Here is a 23,214-nt window from a genome sequence, read left to right as displayed (position 1 = left end):
CATAAAGAATACAGAATAGAAACAGGAACATACAATATAATTTCACTTTTTTACTTCTCTTTGTTATGAATGGGTACATCTAATAACGTCCCAGGCCAACTACCTTAGTTCTGCTATGTCTATTTATATATCTTTCATACAAGAGCAATCAAAACAGGCAAAATTTGAATTAAGTTTTATGATCTGGATTGTTTCTGAAACATAGAGGTGATCCATGAAAAGCCAAACACTTTGAATAGCTGCCTTTGGATTTGGTAAGATTTTGCAGTTGTACTAGATGATTGTTGTAGGTTCCTTCCAACAGAAATATTCTATTCTTCTATTCTATTCTATTCTATTCTATTCTATTCTATTCTATTCATGACAAAGTTACCATTTTTGGCTGTATACAAGGTGAATGATACACTAATTAGCTTGCTATGCCTTCTTTTTCCAAGCTATGAATTCAGATTATAATAAAATTCTAGAACAGTTTTGAAAATTGGCATGTACCATAGAAATTTTTGTAAATAGTCTCTATTTATCATTTAGCACATAACTTTGTCTTCACAGTTGCAGTGTATTCACAATGAAGTTTGCTGCTCATTTGAATGCCAAACTGACACCTGTTTTGAAAGCAGAATCTGGTTTTCAGCTTGAAGAACAATTCCTACAATATTCCTTTATAAAATTCTAGTTCACAGTGGACCAAATGTTATAACTTTTACAGCTTTCATCCCACAGTCTTCTACCTGATTTGCCACCCATCCTGGGTACTGAGGAAAGTGATTTTGTAAGCCAACAACACAGAGCCATGTCCTGGGCCAGCTTGCTTCCAACAGTTGTCCCCCATGAAAAAAAGTACTTGGATAATGCCTCCAGATATGCTTTTCCAAACACAAAGATGCAGTTCTCAAAAGTCAGTCCCATTAAAACTTTTTCTTTTGAGCCAAGCCCAAACCATAGCAGTGGTGGAAGTATACTTTCAACCAAACAGCACCAAGCCTATTCTTATTCTCCACAGGGTTGTGGAAAACTCCCCAATAAGGGCAATAACACAGCCCACGGGAAAACCATGCCAAGCAGATGTTAGGATATAATTTCTGATGAGAAGCCCTATGGTGCCCAGAGATCATTTCCTCATTCACTCAGCAGTTTCAACCCTCCTGATGGAACAAGCAAACATAATACAATGGAAGGGGTCTGCCCTTCTCTTTGTACTCAGTGTAAGTTTGCCCTATTAAATCCTGAGAAAGAGACTCCTTTTCAAGCACAAAGACATTCAAGGGGAAAGACATCACTTATTCTAAATTATTGTATTGTGCTTCAAGTTAAAATGGCAGAGATTTTGGGGACTTCAAACTAGTTCAAAGTGGGGAGTGTAACACAGGGCAGCATCACTCTTTCAAATTTTCTTTTCATTGTTACCTTCACATATCTTTGTCTCTTCCTTGTCCTCCTTTTCTTACTCTACCTATTTACCTTCTTGTAATGCTGACCAAAAAATCTCTTTCTAGCTAACACGGAGTGATTATCCCATGCCAGCCTTCAGCCAGTGTTACATCAGTAAAATTTCCAACAGCATGGGATAAACTTCTCAAAGAAAATTCTGTTTTGCAATCTGTAAGACTTGCAAAATTAACTTAGCAGGTGGAGAATCCGGCCCTGTGTGTTCCACTGACAGTGGGCTACTGTAAGGCCAGTAGTTACCTTTAGAGTAACAGCCAAGAAATGTATAAGCACTCATGGATGAGTCCACATGTGGTGATTCAGAATTTGTATTAGGCATTATCAACACATTTCAGGTGTATTTATCAGCTAGCATCATGGTCTGTTCTTTCTAAACATGGAGAGCAGGAAGTAGGGCAGGAAAACTCAGTTCTAGCTGTAAATTCCTTTCTAATCCCACCAACCATCATACGATTAAAACATATGGAAGGGCTGTTGTAGTCCAAAAACACTAAAAAAAAAGACAATTGAAATCTCCACTGTCTTTACACCAAAAAGTAAGGTCTTGCACTAGTTAAACTCTGATGCAACGTTTGGATTTAATTACAGTAGGCCAAATTCTGCCCTCAGATACACCAGTCAACTTGGGTAAGACTTGGCATGGAGGGGACATTTTCAAATCTAATACCATGGTATTTTTATAATACCATGCCAAATAGGGCATAATATATTTTTAGAAACTCCCTCATTTATAATAATAAAATGCTCTTCAGGATGATTCATATTAAAAGAAACAATCATTTTAGCTTATAGGACATATTTGTAACTATGTGTAGACACTTATTTGGATGCAATTCAGCAGCATGTAAATTCAGAACATGGACGTATGCCAGTGGCAGGGATGAAAAAAAATCTCAACAAAGTGAGCTGTTACTCAGTAGCTGTTGCTGTCTCCTTTGCCTACTAGCTGAGAGCTCCCTATATCTTCATAGAGATGAAGAACTGGAAGGGACCTCTAGAGGTTACCTGGTCTATACTTCTGCAGAAGGATAAATTCAAACTGACAAGGACAGACATCTGTCAGCGATGGCTTACTATATATTGAAAACATTTTAAAAAGGGAAATTCCATGCCCTCCCATATTCTTCAGTATTTTTGCAGACAGACAAGCTTTTTCTAACTGCTAATTTGAATGGCTTTTGATGCAAATTAAGCAGATTTCTTCTTTTTCTTTGAACTGTGGTCAGGAGGAACAGCTAATCATGTGCTATCCCTCACTGGAAAGTTGTCAGTTTACCTCCTTTCAATCTCCTCTTTTAGAAGAGATATGGTAGAGAATCTTCGGCTTTTCCATCTCATTTATATGCACATTAAACCTGCTCTATGCTTGCTGGTCTCCTTGGGGTCCTTCTCCAGTTATCTCCATCTCTTTCAGTTGCAGTGCCAAAAGCACCAGCTCAGATCTGACCAGCAGTGAGGAGAGTACAATAATCATGTCCCGTAGGTGGTGTACAACTTTTCTCAGTTTGCAATAGCCTCACATTGTTGACTCACATTTAATCCATAATCCACCATGAAGCTCATGTGCATCTACTTGTACTGTTTCTGTCAGGTTTTAGACCATTTCTCCAACTTGTCAAGATCTTTTGAATTCTGATTTAGTCCTTCAAAAGGGTTTGTGACACTGTTCAGATTACAGTACTCCAGTGATTATCCAAAATATTAACTTTTGAAGAAAACTGGGCCTGGGTAGATAATGCTTGAAAGGTTCCATATTTTAAAGAGTGAACGATGGCTAATTACTATTTAAAAGTAATATTTCACTCATCTATCCACCCCCAATATGACAATTTCACTATAATCTATTTTAGTTTATTTAATACAGCATCAAAAGCCTGTCACTAAAGACATAGTTATTCTGTGATTTTCTCCTAACCAGCTAAAAATCAAATTATTTCTTTCCTTGGGTAGATGCATCATTTCCAAGGCAAAATTAAAAAAGCTCTATACTTAAAGTACGTGCTTGTATGAAATAATGTTGTTAAATCAAAGCTATTACTGCTCATGTTTTGTTAACTTGAACACAGGCAGTCTATTTATTAAGATGGATGAAAAATTATTACAGTTATTAACCTGTAAATCACTGGTGTAGTATGTTATTCCAATCATTCCCTGGGAGGGTAGGGGAACGCGAACAATATTTTGCAACTTTTTTGTAATGCAACTTGCCATCTTTCTGTCAAAGTCAAAAAGAGACTGTAAGGACAACAATTCTGATTTATCCCTTTTTATCCCTTTTTCACCAACCTGAAAGCAGGGAGTACTCATTATACTCTGGACAGAAGTTGTTTTGCCTCAGGCTGTGTTATCTCCGCTCTCCCCTTCTGCTTTCTGACATCATTCATAACAAAAGAAGCATTTTTAAGCCATGTTTTAAGGAAAGCTGCTACAGTATTGTCCTGTGGAGAACATGGTTTGATGTAGCCCAGAAGGTCACAGAGCTGCCGGATCAGCAAATGGTCTTTGTTTGATCCTACAAAGCTTCTGCTGAACTTCTCTGACTTTTTCCTCCCCCCTCCACTTCATGCATTCAGCTTAAAATATATTTGATGAGGGTTTGAGGTTTTTTGCAATTATTAGCTTTTTGTTATTCAAAACCAGTTGATATTGTAATGCAACAAGTACTTCAACTAGATGATATTAAGTATCTCTGGTGTACTAGACAATGTAATGTGATTTTTTTGATGCATTCATATGTGTCTAGAATATTTTGTTATTCTGTTATGATGATGCACTTGTCTTCTGGACAAAGTCTCTGGACAAGTAATAGCACAAAGATGTTTCTCCAATGATTTCTGGTGACAATAATTCCTCAGACATAGGTGTCAGAGAATTAAAAGTTGGAAATCTATCAAAGAATAACATTTTTTTGCAAAGTCCAAACTTTAGAAGATGGATCCTATGTGTTGGCAACCCCTTAATGTCTGCAAGCATTCCCCAATGTGCCTCAGATCTGAGCATGTTAAGTTGACATGTTTAATTAGGTATGTGTAAATAGATATAGATAGAGAGAGAGATAGAGATATATAGAGATACATAGAGAGATATATCTCATGTTTGTGTGTGCATGTGCATGTATGTGAATGAGGGGCATGGAGAAAAGGTAGTGTTATGGAGGCCTTCACTTTCACTTCTTCTGACCACATGCATCAACTTTCTTTCTTAGGATTTTTTTTTTAATATAGACACAGAGCAGCACATTGGACTCAGTCAGTTACACCTCTTTCAGTCAACGAATGAGACCTGTTATTTGTGGGTGCTCCGCACCAGAGACATGGTTGAAAATGCACAAAGCCCAGCTGGGCAGGGTAGATAGACCGCTCAGCTCATTCAAGCAGGAAAGAAACCTGTCAACACCGTATTTGTGACCTACAAAGTGGTGATAAATCTGGGACTTCCCCTACCAGTCCATTTTCCTAGTGCACAGGCAAGTAAAGCAATTTAGGGAAAACATAGACTTTTTTTTTGTGCAAGGCAGTGTAGATTCAGGGATATTCAAGCAATACTGGAGTTTTCCAGCTGATACAAGTCTCCTTAATGATGTATAGGAATGGTATGGAATTTGCTTTGGTTTTCCATATATCTTCATGGGGAAGTACACATAAGTTTGCCCAGGTATGTTGCCTTGACTCCCTTGAGGGTTAAGTAGGGATGCATGGGGAAAAGAGGGGCACAAAGGGAAGGTCAGAACCTAGTTGCCTGACCTGCATGTCCATACCTTTATATTTAACTTGCAAATTAAGGATTTGTAGCTAAAACTGCGCTGTCCGAAAGGTACATACCCAGATTCTTTTGGCCATAGCTATAAATTTTTTATCACTGATTGTACTTTGTGCTGGCTGCCCAGAATCAAGACAGCCACTGTGTACTCCTTTCTACTCTCTGTACCACTAGGACTAAACTTTAGTTTCTGGTGAAACACCTTGAGTGCAAAACACAGCTGAGCGGCAGATTGAGAAAACAGGGACTCTTCAGAGATAGGTCGTGAATCTACATCAGTGCTCTGTTTTTCCCATGGCATCTGCCAAGCATGGAAAAATATTGGGCATAAACCATCTCGCCTAGAATCTTACTTCTTGAAGGTAGTAAAAAACGTCACTTATTTATTTAATCTCTGCTCTATACATTGTCAAAATGTTTACTTTACCACCTTCAGTGATGGGGAAGTGTATCCCTTCAACTAGTCTTCTGACAGACCACCTTGTCTCTCATTCAGCCTCCGTCTTAGGACAAGAGGAACTTTTCCAGGAGCACAAATAATCAGATCTCCTGCACTGTTGTCCCTGTCTCCTTGAAGAATCCTTAAATTTTTCCTCCATCCTTTGGCTCCTCACTCCTCCATTGCACTTTCAGTGTGTATTTACTTTGGTAATACATATTTCAAAGCTGAAAAATTACGATTGATAGTAGCTTTTTCCTTTTTTATTTCAATTACACACCAGCAATAGGGATCAGCTTTGCACTGTAGGGTGTCCTTCTTGTGGCTGCCCATGGCTTTTATCCTAGTGCCGGACTTTGTTTCTGTTACTGTTTTGTCTTGCCCACTTGCACCCAACAGTAAACAGGTCTGCAGTTGGCATGTCCCGTTTGCTTCCAGACTTATGGTGCAAGAATATCCTCTTAAACCAACGTCCGTTGCTCCTGTGAGATCTTCTAAAACAGACATGCCGATATCACCACCTTTGCCTGTGCTGTGTACTTAAATTTGCTTCTCCATGTGGGAGTGTTTCAGATACTGAGTAACATTGGACAACAGGTTGGTGAGGAGTTATTAAGAATGAGATTATTAATGTTACATTAATTTATGCTTCAAAAGAATGAGAGAGTCTATGAATTTGCCAGGTGAAATTTGTGCTGGTTTGAGGTACCTTCTTACGAATATCTAGCAGATTAATTTGCTGACAGGAGTGGATAACAGGGTCCTGAATTTGTAAATGCAAGGGGATCCCCTTATGTGATGGGTATGTCCCATTTGCCAAGCGTGCCTTGCATTTTGGATATTGAATTAACTTTCCCAAACTTGCAGGTTTTGGGGACAGAAATCATTGCTGTGACATATTTGGAAAAAAACCTAGAACATTTTGATTGTTGTTGTAATATATAACAGTACCCACAGGCAGATCACATTATTTAGAAAGCAAGAATTTTTCATAAGAAAGATTTAGTAAATGTCTCAACATATTGAAGTGAACCAGACAAACATAAAGATGGTAGACAGACAACACTGCTTTTTTGCAAGTGGAATGCTATTTAAAGTACAAAAGAGTATCTCTTGAGCATAATTTAATGCACTTCAGCAAGTTTCATTTTTTGATACCTTTCAGATTAGATAAGAGTAAATTATGAAATAATAGCAAAAAGGATAAAACATCCATGGATGTAATTTTAGAATAAATTCCATCTTAGGTTATTGCATGAAAAAGAGCTATACCACAGCAGGGGTTAGTATCAAAGGTGTAACTCAAAATGGGATCGAACCACAAAAAACCCCCAATAATTTTTAATGAAAAACAGTTTTTAAATGGGCTAAAAGATCATTTTCTTCAAAAGACTGTATGTTCTTTACATATTTTCTTACCGCTACAATTTTTCAAGTATACCAGTGGACTGGATAAAAGAGTCATCTCACTGAATTTATGATGCCTCTTCAGTCTGAACTCAGCAGGTCTTTGCCATAAAGTGAAAGGTCTAAAAACTTTTTCCTGCTTCTCCTGAAGAGAAAAAAGAGAACCTTATAGATGGACCAAATCATTATACAATGTGGTTAGTATTCATTGTCTCCCATGTATTGTCATCTGGCCAACAAAAACAAACATCCCAGGTCACTCAGGGAATGTGGTATTCATCACAGCAAGTCTATGATCTCAAGTAAGCTGAGGTGATTTGCAAAAAGCCCTAAACAAAGCATGCAGACAGTTTACGCTTTATTTATTGGTATGTATAGCACTGACTGCGATGTGGGTTTGCAGATACAGCCTTCCCTTAAAGATTTATAGAAAAGAGGAAACACAGATGAAAGTTCAAATTGTTACCTGTCTTGACATACCAGCTTTTGAAATGAACAGTGGAACGGTCCTAGTACAGGTTACAAAAAAAAATTAAAAAAATCTTTATATCATGAACTTTGTAAATCACAAGTCAGTGGTCTGAGTTACCAGCAGCAGGATTTCTAAGGGAACCCTGGGGCTTTGCTGGCCCCAGGGAGGTCACAGAGTCACCCACCATTCCTGGGCAAGCGGCCTCTCTCCCTGCATCCCTGCCTCTGGTGCACACAGACCAAGGAGGGTGGCTGCACTAGCACCTCGCTGTGCTTTTCCCTACTATTTCTGCTCTACCATCACCCCATACTACTGCACTCCCAGTCAGTTCCAGGTGGCCACAGGCTGATGGGGGATGTACAGCCTCCCCCACCAGCTGCGGCTTTCCCTGGGCTATCAATCTCAGAGACAGAGAGACTCAAACCTGAAATTCAAAATGCAGGATTTTTCTTTGAATACGGCTTTATTGATAACCGCAATATAATAATAGAGCCCTAGAGTTTTCCCAAGTGCCGTTGTCCTGGCAGGGGTTCGCTGGAGCCACTTGCTAGCGTGACTTGGCACTGATCACTTGGGATAATATGCGGAGGGCTCAGCACCCCAAGTTTAGAGTTACTCAACCAAAATGCCGCGTGCTGAAGTCTGCCAATGTCTTGTGTAATCCTAACAAATTCCAGTATTGCTGTGGAAAGCTACAGGACATTTAAGAATTTTCTGGAAACGTTACCGTTTTCTTTTATATTCAGCTTTAGTTTTCTATAAACCATCTGGCAGTTCTTACATGTAAGTTTGCATTACCTGCAACCTTGAATTTTAAATTTAAATCAATGTATAATTGAGTTCCTGGGAGCAACAGTTAAATTATAGATTCTTCTCTTGTGTGTTTGCATATGTTTAGACAGAGATACTTTTATTGATATCCTGAGGGCCAGCAAGCTGTTTGGATAGCAAGCAATTGAATTGTTACCCATTTCTGGCTCTTCACCCCTCTCTGGAATAACAGCTGGGCTCAAGGCTCTTTCTTGGCTAATTGTTACACAATACTTTTTATTGTACTGCTTTCATAGTGAGCTGGTATCTCACCCACAAGTAGCATCTAAAGATGAAGAGAAGTATCAAAGAAACTTCCCTCCTTTGTTTCGTGCTGGCAAAAGAGCATGACAAAATCATATCCCGCCTCCCCCCCCCTTCTTTCTGTTCAGGAATCTCATGGCATATTAGATTATGTCTTTACTGTTCAGGGTATGGGCTTAAATATGCTACTTCTGTAGCAATTAATATTGCAGGATTATAGTAGCAATATGGAAAGCTGAACCATGAGACTTTGCAAGTGAGAAAGAGGAATCTGACCTAAACCAAAACTGTTTTCACTCACTCACACTCTGTCACCCATGTACTCGCAAGATTCAAGACGCGTGTGTCCACGTAATCCGGCCGGCATGCGGGCACCAAGGCACATGAGTCCAGGCAGTCTGGCCGGGGTTCCTGGCAGTGACCCAGAGGACGAGAGACATCAGCTATTGAATATTCATAAGATCTCCTGGTCTTTTCTTCAGATGGCAACAACATCTGCCACCACAACCTTCGGTAGCAACAAGCTGCAGAAGTTCTGTACCTGCCATGAGGAGAGGCATGTACCATGCGCACACATGGAAGGATTTTATAGCGACAGGCTGGGGGTTCCTGGGTCATTCCCAGCTCCTCCGTGCTTGGTAGACAGGTCTCAGTCTGAATCCCAGTATAATTGCTGCAATAAGAAAAAATAAAAAGGTACTAGATATAAATCTATAAATAAATAAAAATCCGTAAATCTAGATATAAATCTGGAGTGAATGTGCTGGCGAGTCTGTGTGTTCATGTTGTTTGTCTAACCTCACCCCTTCCAGTTTCGATACAGTTCTGTATTTTGCCCAACAAGACTAGGAGTGGATTTTGGTTTCTAGCACATATGCCAAACATCAGTGAAAGAATCCCCTTGTCTTCTGTTTGACGTATCGGTCTTGAGAATTGGTCTCATTTAATATTCTTATCAGAGTTTGAAGTTCTTCAACTTCTGATTGATTGATTCTTCGGAACTTTAAATAACAATATTATGTAATGTGATCTTTGTTTTTATCACTTTCTAAAGGATGACCAAGAGAGACAGACTATTGGATTTTTGTAGGGTGTTACTGTTCTTTCCAGTTTCTTTGCAAGCAGAGCTGAGCTGGAAAAAAAAAAATCTCCCAGTAAAAACCAGGTAGAGCTTCACACTCATTAGTGTAACTTTAGAAAAGCTTTGTCCTCCCCAGAGGCCTGATAGAGTTTGCTGGATGCTGCCTCTAAGTGTGTAAGTCCCCAAACTACTATATTCTTGCAGTCTTTCCCTAAGACTGTTAGTGCCCACAGTATTCGGGGTGGGCTATAAAGTTGTGTGATCTGACTGGTACGACCAACTTCAGGGGAGCTTTGCTCTGTTAAAAGATATTATTTGAAGCGAATGAAGAGCACCCAGGTCCTTCGGTGGCTTCCAGGTCAGACTAATGTCTTAAAGAAGGAACAAGGAGTCTCCGTGAGCTTCACCAGGGGCTCGGACCCCCCCGGGACCGCTTTTGGTTTCAAACCCTTGACGCTGTCGCGCTGCTGCCCGATCCCACCATTAGATGGCAACAGCTCCCCGGCTAAACCCGCCGGGGCTGACAGCTGGGCAGACAGATGGAAAGCCGAATTTCCTTTCCTGTTCGAAATGCTTTCCAAACCCCGGGCCTGGATCCCGTTTCTGGTTTGGGAGCGGGGATCTGGCGAGCCCCGAGCGATTCTCAGCCCTCTGCCGTGGGGCTGTGTCCCATTGCCCGGCCCCGCTGCCCCACGTTACACCCTGCTGCAAAACACGGGAGATGGCCAACAGCTCCCTGCTCCCCCCCCAAAACAGGCAAGAGCTGCGTTATCTGTGCTGCTGCTCCTTTTTTTTCTTTTCCTTTTTTTTAAAAAAAGTCTAAAACTGCAATAAAAGGAGAAAGATGTGCACTGAGATCTGAGTGATAAGATTAATGACTTCTGCTTGAATTGAAAACACGTAATTTATGAGTTGCAGTCTGAAGCAGGTTGTCAGCACGTGGAAGCAACAAAAAAGTAACAGCTTTGAGGTACAAAACTATGAATGTTTCGTTAATTGAGTTATGGAGGTCATGAAACACTGCATTAGATGCTTTCTTTTTACCTTGCATGGCTTCAAATTAAAAATGCTAAATAGCATCAAAGAAAATATGGTTGGAGGGAACCCGGTACATCTCAGTTATTCCGCTGCCCAGAATTCAGTCCGATCAGCTATACCAACTTCATTCTCAGGGATTGCTTCTCCAGCCCAGTCTTAGAGGCATTGAAGGCTCCATAACCTCCAGAGTAGATTGGGTCTTCCCCATGCCAGTGACTTCAGTAGCTCTTAAAGAACTATTTCTCGAGAAAGGATCAAGATTTGTAGACAAAACATGCAGCCAAGTTTGAGTTTCCAATGTCAGCTGTTCTGGTTCTTCAAAATGCTTAAAGATATAAAGAAGCTTGAGTGTCTCAAAGCATGTTACTGTCAATGAACCTGAGAAGTAAGAGTGCCAACAGAATTACACATTTAATTATACTGAAATCTTCATAACACTCACGCTTTATTTTTTGCCTAAGCCAGGCATTGATCAAAGTAGTGATATATGTGGTCAAACAAACCACCACCCCAAGTACCTTGGTTTCCAGTAGTAAGATGTGCAGATGTGTACAATGAATAAGCATTTTAAGCCTATACTTCAATATTAACAGTTTTTTCCCTTGTGGCTACCACTTTCATGTCTGACCTTGATAAGACAGTTAGCATAAGGTTTTCGGAAGTTCCTAATTTTTGGTGCTTAGGAACTGTATTTTCCTTTCTATCCTACATTATATCATTTTGTTCATCACCTTCATTTTCAGTGTAGATGGGTCATTTTCCTCTTTCTTTCCAGCTCATTGCGCCATTCCCATACTCCTGTTTCAAGGCTGTACTAGAACTTTATTCCCTTAATGTTCAAAGACATTTTGCTGCTCCTCAGCAAAACTGAGTTTGTATTTGTAAGCATTGTCTGTCATTTCTAAGATTTTCTAAAGCATTGAGGTCTTTTTGAAAGTATTATCCACAACCCTTCCATTTGGGAAGGGTAATTATTCACCTGATCTTATAAGATCTTTTAAATCATCGAACAGAAGTGCCAAATGATTGTGCAATATCTATTTGTTTACTTCTGTTGACACAGAAATTTAGGGCTTCCTGTGGAGGGAAGTGCTTTTATCACAATTTTTATCTTACAGTGATACACCTTCCGTCCTTCCTCTTTCAACTTTCTCTTGGACCCAAGGATGCCAAGCAGAGAGCTGATGATATAAATACCACTATGATCATCATGAACTGGCTATGTGAGCTAAATTCATTGCTTGGGTTAGCTTCGATTCTTTGTGTATGATATTCGCCTGCACCACCTGGATTTTGGATTTACCAGCTATCTTCTGTAGCACCAGCTGACCCACCCCAAGAGCAAAACATAACAATGACAGAAATAACAGACTGGGCCAAGAAGAGGCCCCAAATGTGATGTAAATATTTAGTTTCAGTCACAGCAAGGAGGGTAAGAGGAAAGTGCACTTGAGAATTTTTAAGTAATAGTGCTTGCCTCTAAGCAGGATTGAGTCTATTAAAGTTAATCATTAGGTCAGTTCTAATTAATAATAAACACTCAGTTAAGCATTTCTCTGCATGTAAAATTGCACTTGCATTCCCTAGTAAATTAAAGTACTTCTTTTAATGTACTCCACAATGTTTTGGCAGCCTCTGTCATAAAATTTGCCTCTTATCCAGAAGATACCTTGATTGCTGGCATGCTATAGAATGGCTTCTATGGTGTCATTTACATATAGTTCCTCCTACAATTAATTACTGTTGTGGGATTGCTATAATAATGGAAATAAAACTGTTCTTTTTATAATAGAAGTTGTTAACTGACCAGAACAGTCATGATGACAAATACAAAGACAGTATGGAGTGTAAACACACCAGCCATCCATCTCAGGACAGAAGAGATGCTCATGCAGCCATCCTGCGCAGAGACAGCTCTTGACCAGACCACGTAGAGGAATGGCATCTTTCCAGGTGAACCTGTTTTACAGGACTCAGCTAATTCTGAGCAAATCTCCTGTCTTATGAACACATGTGAATGGAATATTAGGTGATGGCCCATTATTTAGAGTGTTAGGTCTTTCTTCTGTGTGTGACTGCATGTATACCTACAGACAAGTTGTGGAAACAAAAAAGTCCTGGAGCATAGCACAACTTATTTTTTCCAGACTAAATATTGTGTTTGCAACTGCTGGATTGATTTTGCCTTATTTTTGTTGTTGCTGGTTTTGTTGGTTTTTTTAAGTGTGCTTTCAATTTGCTTCTCACTAAATAAACATAAAATCTTGTCAACAAGTTTCTCTTCCTCTACCCTGAAATCTGATGTAAAAAGAAAGCAAAAATATCCCATACTCCATCCTGTCTCCTGCTTCCTAGATGGCAGAAAGCTGGGTGAACAAATAATTTGCAGTGATTTACTCAGCAATCTTCATGTCCATTGCATGTCCATGGGGCAATCATCCATAGAAAGCCTGTGGTTTTCTAGAATATATTCGTTTTTCAAAAAGTATTCTCCAAGTTACTTTGGCCAGCAATCTAGTTACCTGGAATACTTGTGGTAAACGAGTGTTTAGTGATAGCAAATATAATTTACTCTTGTATTTAAGTGAATGCTTGTGGGACATGTTGTAGGTATTTGCATGGGACTAGCACAAGGTCCTTCATAAAGAAGACTGGCCACCAAATCACAGTCCTTCATGCGAGGCAACCAAGTGGGGGATGTTTTCAGTCCTCTGTCTGTGATCTGTCTGTGGTTCTCCCACAGCTGCTGCAGTGTGATATGTCAGCAATTTCTCCTCGTGTGCGCCTGGCTGCCCCCAGCCACCCCTCAGCTGCCCCACGGTGGACTTTGCCACCACACCAAGCATCACAGGGGGATGCAGCCTCGGGGCAGCAGAGGCTGAGGTGCAGTACCTCCTCTTCTGCTGTCCCTGCCACCGGTATCTGCACTTGGCAGAAAATGGACCAGACAGCTGAAGAGCATGGGTGGCAGAAGGAAAAGTGATAATGTCATAAAATACGTAACTATTTGCTACAACAGATGTGAATCAGAGGTTTCTGTTGGTTTAGTAGAAGGCACATTTTTCTGAATAGTCTGAATTCTCTGAACAGTCATGGTATAGTAAATCCATTACTTCTAGCACTGGAACAAAGATACCACAGCCAAACAGTGCAAATTGCTGATCCCATGTAACCTCACTTTGCTGTTTCAAATTTGTTCAATAACTTTTGACGAGTTAACTTTGCAATAGCAGACTACACAGATCAGATATTCCATGTCCTTGTGCAGCCCGAATAAAAGCATAAAGCTGGCATAAATTTCAACTTTTGTTACTTCAAGAGAAATGTGATTGCCTATTTCTGATGTGAGTCAGATTTGTCATGCTGCGATCGAACAGTGCCCAATATCCAGCATCAGCAGTTGTGGAACTGCAGCCATAGGGTGCTGGTAGGAGCATCCCAAAGGCTGTGTTCAAAGTCTCTAGACAATACTTTCCATCTGCTCTTGTTTTTCGATTACTAGTATGCAGAGTCAGTTTGTGGTTCTTACTCTTGTTGAGAGATTTCATACGCTTTGAAACAGTCTAATTAGATAGTAAACTGGTTTCTGTAAGTGATGACTTCAGAACCTGACTGCTCCCACTAGGTCATCCAAGGATGACCAAACCAGACACATCTTCCTGACTCCTTCATTCATGTGGAAAAACTCATCATTCCTGTGCATCTACTTTGAGCGCTGCTACAATGGGAACTTATGCAGTTGTAATTTATTTTTTTGAAATAATACCAAACACAGCATTTTAAATAATAACCATCATGTGTATGCAGCATTATTAGCAATAATCATGCATTTATTACTTATTAGCAGTATTTGCTATTTCTATGTTAGCAAGCAGTAAGGACCAATGTGCATAGATGTGTAGAGCGGAACAATGGATACCAACAACTTGACATCCAACCTATATGTGTTTCAAGGTACTTAATTTCACACTAACTCCAGCCTGCTCCCATTGACTAAAAGGCCAACCTTGGCTGGAGTAAATTAGGTGCACTCCTACAGCACATCTTAGAAAAGAAACTCAAGAAACCCAGTTCATGCATGGCAAGACTACTCTAGGATGTGAACGACAGCACAGTAACTGGAGGCAACTGTTCTCTTCAGAAATAGCCCTGATTGGAACTAAAATACTAACATAGAGGTACCAGCTGATGCCCATGATGTGGGTCTTTGAAAACATTTATAACACTCTGAAGGGTTCTGTCTGGGTCATTTGCTTAATATGCAAAGAAGTGTTGCTATCATTCAATTACTTTAAATCATTTAAACTTTTCCTCAAGCTTTACCTGTATAGCTGTATGCTTGCTCCTAGGCAAAGTGTAAATTTCTCCCTGTATTTAAGTTAGAAAAGGTTGAATAGCTTATAGTTTAGGAAAAAGTGATAAAAAATTTTTATGATGTAAGAGATTTTAAGATTTTTTTAATGGCTCTAGCACCTCTGCAAAAGGTAATGGAAACTTGAAATTTGGCAGGAGTATCACTCCTATGCTGGAAATCGGCTTTGTTCAGCCTGCAAATTAACTGTACCCTTTTATGCATCACCTTTGCAATATGGTTTTTACTTACGGGATCACAGGGTATTCACTCCATGGCAGAACTGTCTCATTTGCTGTAAACGTGCACAGTGGCTAAAGAGCAAGTGGGGAGTCTGAGCAAATAGAAAGATATGTCCAAGTCCTGGATTAAAAATTGAAAGACCTGGGTTCTCTTTCTTTTTCAGGCATCCTACCTGGCCTTGGACAGGTCAGTTACAGCCGGCTCTTGGCACCTCTGCCAGTCCTATCATGTGGCTAATATGAGGACTGGGAGGGGGGCTATGCTCACCCCTGGCCAGGTGAAGGGTGTCCTCGTGGTATCAGCCCCTTCCTCAGCCAGTGCTGCACACCAGCTGCAGCTGCTGCTGTCTTCGTAACTACATTAGCTTTTGTGAAGCTAAACTCATTCCAGTTTGCATGGTGTTGGGCCTGCACGGGCAGCCTTGAAAACATTTTTTATTTAAGCCAGGCTCTGGTTAGCATGCACAGATAGTGCTTTGAACAGTGACAATAAAATGAGAAAATGTTCTTTAACAAAAATCCTCTATGTGTGATCATCATAGCCAAGATTTGCAAAAGCACCTGTAGAGCAACCTGCACAAGTAGCACTTTACTGTATTTGTAAAGCTGCATCACACACATCTGTGGTATGGACTATTATTCTAGGACTATCTTGTACTTCAGGGAGTAAGGGAATAAGCTATATTTTGAAAGCAGTAGAAGTTTGCTGACTTCAGTGGTTACACCAGCACAGCTGCCTTGGGAAAACATTGATTTCCCTAATCAACTCAATCTATCAGTATCACGCAGAAAAAGATTCTTTCCAGGGGCTTCCATGTTACCAGATGATACTCAAAGGATGACTGCTTCCCCTTTAGCGTTACTAATACATCCTGTTTTCCCCTGAAGGAACCTGATATATAAAACTTCCTTTCTTGAACAGGGCAAAATAGTTGTCCTGAATGTGGTATCTGATGGGTGACTATCTTGTTTCTTGAGCCTTACAATGCTGAAATACACAATGGATGCTGAAGTACACTGATGGATGTACAGTTTGATTTTTGAAAGTGCTGTGCCTATCCACCTGTTTTTTGCAGACTGCTGTGGGGAGACCTTTCTGCCACAGGTGGAAGCAAAGGACCAACCAAAAATTCTTGACCTTTATATCTTCACACCACAGTCTGCCTGGTAGTTACATTTTTGTTTAATAGGACTAAAACCACACTGGAAATCAGATCACAGAATAGTGTAGGTGGGAAGAGGCCTCTGGAAGTCTGTAATCCACTCCTCCTACCTAAAGTTTAGGGTGCTCAGGAATTTGTCACCAACTGAGTGTCATGTATCCATAAAGATGGAGGCTTCACAGCCTCTCTGAGCTCCTGTCCCAGCGTCCGATGATCCTCATGGTAAATAATCTTTTCCTTACATCTAAGGAGAAATTCTCATGTTCCAGCTTCAGTTCTGGATATTGAATTTAAGACTGGTATAATTTTATACCTTTACGAGGGCTAATTAGAATGAAGTTGATATTTTTAACAGGTCTCAAAAACTCACAGTCATCTTCAGTAAATGCCACGGCTGGTGGGAAATTGAAGAGCCTCTAGGGGATAGCCATGGAGACAGAAGGTATGCTTTGTCCCTGGAAGATTTCAGGTCGCATGTGATGTATACTGTCAGGACAGAGTGCAAAACTTGTGCAGAGGATGTGAAAGTCTAAGGCCACCAACTAAACCAGACTTTTGGAGGGCATTAATCAAAACATAACTCCAGTTCTTAAAACTGAAGCAGTTTAAGTTTTGAATCAGAGAGGCTTGATATATTCACGTGCCAACTAAACTGCCCCTTTTGAAGTTTGTGATGTTCCTTCATGACTAGAATAAATTTCCTGTAACACCCATCTCCTTCCCATCTTGCTGCATCCGTATTCCAGGTGGAGCTGACTTTTTTGAGTTAAATGCCACTGGAGAGTCACGGACAAAACCGGAGACCATGATGCTCACATTTGAAAAAGGGAGGAACCAATTTTATATAGAGCAGGTGGAAACCAGATGTACTTGAAACTGAGGTGAAAAGAAGCAGAAGTGTCCTGACAATTGAAAATGATCATTTCTATCAGGTTACACAGCTCTGTATTTCCTAGACCACATACCTAGACTTAATTAGGGCTTTCCAGAAAGAACATTGCTCTTTTTATTCTAATTTTTTAAATATTAACTCAAGCATAATACCTTATTAGAAAACGAAGTCTGATTTTTTTTTTTTTCACAGAAATGACTGGAAAAGTTATAGATTTCCTAGGATTCTCATTTAAAACCTGACTGTTGATTAGTATGTGGATCTGTGCCTCATGGGAGAGTAGAACTTTACTGTAGTGTAAAAACCCTTCTCTTTAAAAGGCTTTTTTTTTTCCTGAATGTATTTTTGCAGCTTGTTTTGAAATCTGGTGGCCTTGGAGATGTTCTTGGTCCCAAGGTGACAGTCTCAATGTGACAGTCCCAAGGCGACAGTCCCAAGGTGACAGTCTCAATGTGACAGTCCCAAGGCGACAGTCCCAAGGCAACAGTCCTGGCATAAAAACACTTCCTAAGGTCAACAGTTGCGTGACTGTCCAGCAGTACTTTGTGAGCCAAGCCATGGCCCAGTGGGGCACCAGGCAGCCACGGGGACATGGTGTTGACCTCTGTGCCATGTAGGGCTGGCTGGCCATTTCGGCAAGCAGCCCTGAGCAGAGCGCTGGGGGGGGGACGGTGAGCGTGATGGCCGTGGGCTGGCCGAGGAGTGGGTAGGATGTTGCCCCCCACCCAAGCCATACCTCCCACCCCATGGAAATGAAATGAGCTGTCCCAGGGCAGGGAGTGGGCAGGGGGCAGAGGAAATCAAAGCTGCCTTTTACATTTCTTCTGGGTACGCCAAAATCTGGGAAAACCAAGCGCCTTAATGTGTTTTCAGCCTCCCTACTTCTCTCTGAAGTGGCACTGGAAGATAACCCACTTTATGGCAAAAAGTTACCTGAGGTGCCTATTGGTTTTATTGTGTCTGTTCTTTGGGGGAAAAGTGATGGAGATGGAGGTGGACAGGCAGAAGGGACTTACTGACCTTTGAGGGTAGGAAGAAGGCAAAAGTGACCACAGGGGCAAAGATATGTTCGAGGAATGCTTGAGGGTTTGGTAGATCTTTGCCGAAAATAAATGTATAGTCAGTCACTCTGCACATCTGCAATGAGGCACTTTAAATTTTGAGAGATCCAAGAAGCCTCTCTCATTGCCCATCCCCATAACAGAATAGTGTCCCAGTCTGTAGTCCACAAACAAAGGATTTTTTGTAGCTTATTAGTTCAGGTTCTGTTCTCATTCTTAGCATTGAGTTTGCCATAGACACTTGAATGGAACCACCTCACATTAATAAAGGCTTAATACTGAGAACATTTCTTACAAAGAAATGTCCTTCCATTGCATTTCTGGAGAGATACCCACAGGGAATGATGTGACTGAAGCATCTGGAGAAGGCTTTAGTGCTCTGCTGTGTGAGAAGAGTCCCCTTCCACCCTGCAAATGTGGAAGAGAGGGGCAGGGGGAAACAAGGGGAAGAGAAAGGAAGAGGCAGAGGAAATGCAGAGTTAATGCTAAAATGCTGTAACTAACCATTTGAAAGATGATATTGCACTTACTCTTGTGGAGTCAAACAATTTAACTCTGTGACCCAAGCAACCACCCACTACAGTTAAGAGTAGGAAGAAAAGAATTGCTTTATCGACAAAGCACTGGGAGAATAGTGTATGGCAGTACACCCCCCCAGCAGGAAACGAAACTTCTCCAGGCAGGGAGAAGAGAAAAAAACCCCAAACCCTGGAGGCCACAGGTTGAAAGTTGAACAGACCAGTTGAGATGTGCCAGGTACACTGAGGTGACCTTCTTGGCCGATAGGGATTAAATGACCACAGGTCAGATTCGACAAGGGTATAGACAGGGTCCCGCCGGAGTACATGCTGGAATCAGTCCTCCTCGGAGCAGCGGGTCTGCAGTCGGGGACTCCCCCTTGAGTCGGGGCACTGCCCGAGGTAACTCCTCGAGGGAGAGAGCCCTCAGCTTTTAGGGGAGTGATATATGAATTTTGAATCATCACTTTAAATCTTAAGGATTCTTAAGTCGGCTGTGTAGTACTAATTCCCCTTACATCATTGAGCCTGTGGCTCGCTAATGTTATCAGAGTTCTAACTAACTTTTTACTGAAAAATAAATCTGACTATTAACACCTGTTGGATTTGTAACATAGTGACAGAAAAAAACCCCAGAGGGCATATTTGTAACTGTAAAAATAAATTAATCGGGAGGATAAGTTGTGTATTTTTATCCACATGTACTCTTGCAATTTCTCTTTTTGACTTAAGATGACTTTTTTTGTTATTGGAGCTGTACAGTAAGTTCACCCAGAAAAGCAGTATTAGCCTATAGAAAACAGCAGCAGCACTAATGAAGATACTATATGGCGTTACTTTATCTGGGCTGCATAGCAAGGGGTGCAAAAGCTGGGGATATTTTGGAAGTGGACCACCCATGGGGAGAGAGCAACAGATGTTCTGTGATTATACGTAACAAATATTTATATTCCTGGCACCCTTCATTCGTTGCTAAAATCTATACCTGTATTACATGCATGACTGGCTTTCTGCTAAATATGAAATGAGGACACACTTTCTCATTCAGTTACACAAAGGAAGTTGCCAGACACATAACTGGGTAAAGCTGTGGCTTCTCAGTAATCATTCATTGAGAAAAAGTAATGAAGCTTTTGCAAAAATTATATCAAAACACAGTTGGTAAATGTGTCAGCATCTTCTGTTACTAACAAATTTCCTTACATATATGGAACTGAAGCTGACTTTTACATCTTCAGGAGAAAACTAGAATTTCTTGTTCTCCCAGTTACATTAGGAATTTCACCAAAAAAAGGAAAAAAAAAATCTTATCTTGGGTTTGTGGATTAACCTAAGCTCCATTTTCTTAAAAAGTGTACCTAAACATAGTGACTGATTGCAGAGAAAATATTGAAGATACATCCCCCTGCCCTATTTGCTCAAAACTATCAAGTCAATGAAGACAATCTAAAAACATGGTAATTTTTAAAAGCAACCTCATGTTTTTTGCTGACTCATGCCTTTTGAACTCTGGTTCAAAATAATAATACTGAGAATTAACTGAAAACTTAGATAAGTTCCTTCATGTGGCACAGATAACTTGCTTTTAATACTCATTTTATAATATGATGAATTATATAAATTAACGGAGTCTTGCTCTGTTCCCCAGCTCCCTTTCATCGCTCTTCACAAATGTTACCTTGTCATGATATTGACAACAATGATTTATTACACAAGCATAATGTCTTCTCTGTTTCCGCATTACTCACAAGGCACTGGCATGTTAGTATCTGGTAGATATTTTTAGTAATTTACAAACTGTATTAAGGTCAAATGTTTCCTACTTATTTTACTTACTTGTAAACTTCTCTTTAGTTTTTGTTTTGAGAATCTGTTGTTCATTATGTTTGGTGGTATTATTTCTGGTGATTGATTAAATAGACTTTCAGAGAGCCTCGGAAGTGATGGCCTATTACTTTGGTTTCTGGAAGTAAACGCTCCCATGTTTGAATAATATGATTACATTTTCTTTTTGTATGGCAGCTCTTGCAAATGTATTCTGAATTCATACAAACTTTTGCAGGCTGTGAATAAATTTCAACTCCTATTGTTCAGACAAGATTAATATACTTTTTCATTCAGAAGAATATATGTAAAAACAAACACACAAACCCATCGAATACTTGCCTCACCTTAGCTGATAGAATACCAGCCACTGGGAATTCATCTTCTAATTATGAGTGCACAGTTAAAGAATGGTTACTAAAGGAAAAGGAAAGGGAAAAAAGCAATGAAGAACGAGAGAATTGGTATAACTGGAAAATTCCTTCTTTAGTCATCTGAGAAGCTGCCTATGTTCACAAAGGATATTTTTAGGAGGTTAGAAGGTATTGAGAGGAACAAAAGTGACCCATTGCTCTCATCAAAAAATCTCAAATAAGTAATGTTATCTCTATCTGTGTTTGTATACATTTGCACGCATATATATTTTTGTTCAGCTTTAGAAAAGAAAAGAAGGAACAAGAAAATTATATTTAAACTGTAAAGGAATGATCAATTAGGAAAGAATAGCCAGGGTGGGGGTGGAGGAAGGCAGAAGAGAAGGAAAAGATACAGAAGAGAAGGAGAAGATATAAAAGAAGAAAACACTTGAACTACCACAAGAAAAAAAACAAAAGCTGCTAAGACTTCATTTATTCCCTAGCATGTACTCACATCTTCTCCCAGAGAGGAAGGAATAGAAAATCTTTATCTTACCCTTATCTCTGTCCACCTGGATTCAAAGCTTGAAGAAGCCATGTGAGAACATGAAATGCAATCTTATTCCTTCATGGACACACAGTTTAGCCTGTGATCAAAGAGTAAATGATTCTTCCAGCAATCATATCAACACTGCCTTTCTCTGATTTACAGATCTGCTGTTGCAGATTTTCTTTCCTAAAAGGAATGAACAGTTCTTCAGAGACGAGTGCCTGAGGTAGGCCTTCTAGTTCTCTTCTTGTTTTAAAATTAAAAAAATGCCATTTTTTTGGCAGCAGCCCTTTTTCTTTAAAACACGACAAAAAATTTGGGTTGGATTATTCTCCCTAAAAGGCAACTGACTGCTGCAGTTTTACTAAGCTTGATCTTACTCACTGTTTGTGAGCAACCTCAGATTATTTTACAAATTCCAGAGTAATTTCTAATTTGCTGATTTTCTAGGAAAACACAAAGACAAAATCTCTCTCTTGTATTTCAAAGCTTTTCATATTCTGGAAAATGTATTTTAAACTTGGTTATCATAAGACTAGAGTAGAAGAGTACTATGGGACACAGTTGCTCTCCATGCCATCTAAAAGGCAGATGACAGAAGTGCCCTGCTTTTTCTCAGTAAACATCCTGATGACTGCGGTCATTAAATGCTACTTCTTGTCATTTGGTAGCTGTCAGTCACTCAGAAATTCTGCAGCCTGCTACCATGGCTGCTTTCTAAACTGTGAATCTGTTCCTCAAGTGAATGTCAGAAGATGTGTCTTCATAAATTGTGGTGGTTGGCAGATGGAAGAAGGTAAATCAAGGAAATTATTATTTTTTTTTTCTGGAACATGCTTTAAATCTCTGAGATTATCTCAGGGATTCTCACCTCTTGTGCAGCTGAATTAATCCCTCCTAACAGAAATGATTGTTCTTCAGATCCTCTCTAAACACATGGATGAATATTTTGGCAGTTGTTCTCTTGTTAGTATACATTATACCTCCTGAATTTCATGACGGATCATCTCCGCGGCAGCTTGGAGTCCATAGCTCCTTATTTGTTGATACAGCCTGTTGAGATCTAAGCTCTTTAATTTGCAATTGTAATACGTAATTTTCTAGAAATAAAATGCAATTCAGTCACAGGACATTCGGAATCACTCAATTCTAATCTATAACGTCAGCAAGCCCATTTCACTGACATTATTGTTTTGACACTGAGTGTAATAGAAATGATTAAGCCAGGAAGAGAGCAGCACTTACTTGACTGCTGTCAGCTACTGAACCACAATAGCCCAGCACACAGACTCTATTCAGCTGATGAAATGTGAAACTTGATATGCTGCTGCAAAATGTTAGTAACCACAATGCTATATTTCAATCCCTACTTGATTTTATAAATGTTTAGTCTCACTCTGTTAGACCCAGCCTCATACAAAAGCAATTCCTGTTTCACAACTGGAAGGAATAGCAACCAAACTTCTTTCTTTTAAATTCACTGTATCCAGGCATATGTCAAGGCCTTTTTTTATTATTTTTTCAAATGGAAGAGTGTA

Source organism: Haliaeetus leucocephalus, unplaced genomic scaffold (genome assembly GCF_000737465.1).
Source record: "Haliaeetus leucocephalus isolate CR32 unplaced genomic scaffold, Haliaeetus_leucocephalus-4.0 Scaffold526, whole genome shotgun sequence".
Classification (NCBI taxonomy): domain Eukaryota; kingdom Metazoa; phylum Chordata; class Aves; order Accipitriformes; family Accipitridae; genus Haliaeetus; species Haliaeetus leucocephalus.
This window is presented reverse-complemented; position numbering follows the sequence as displayed.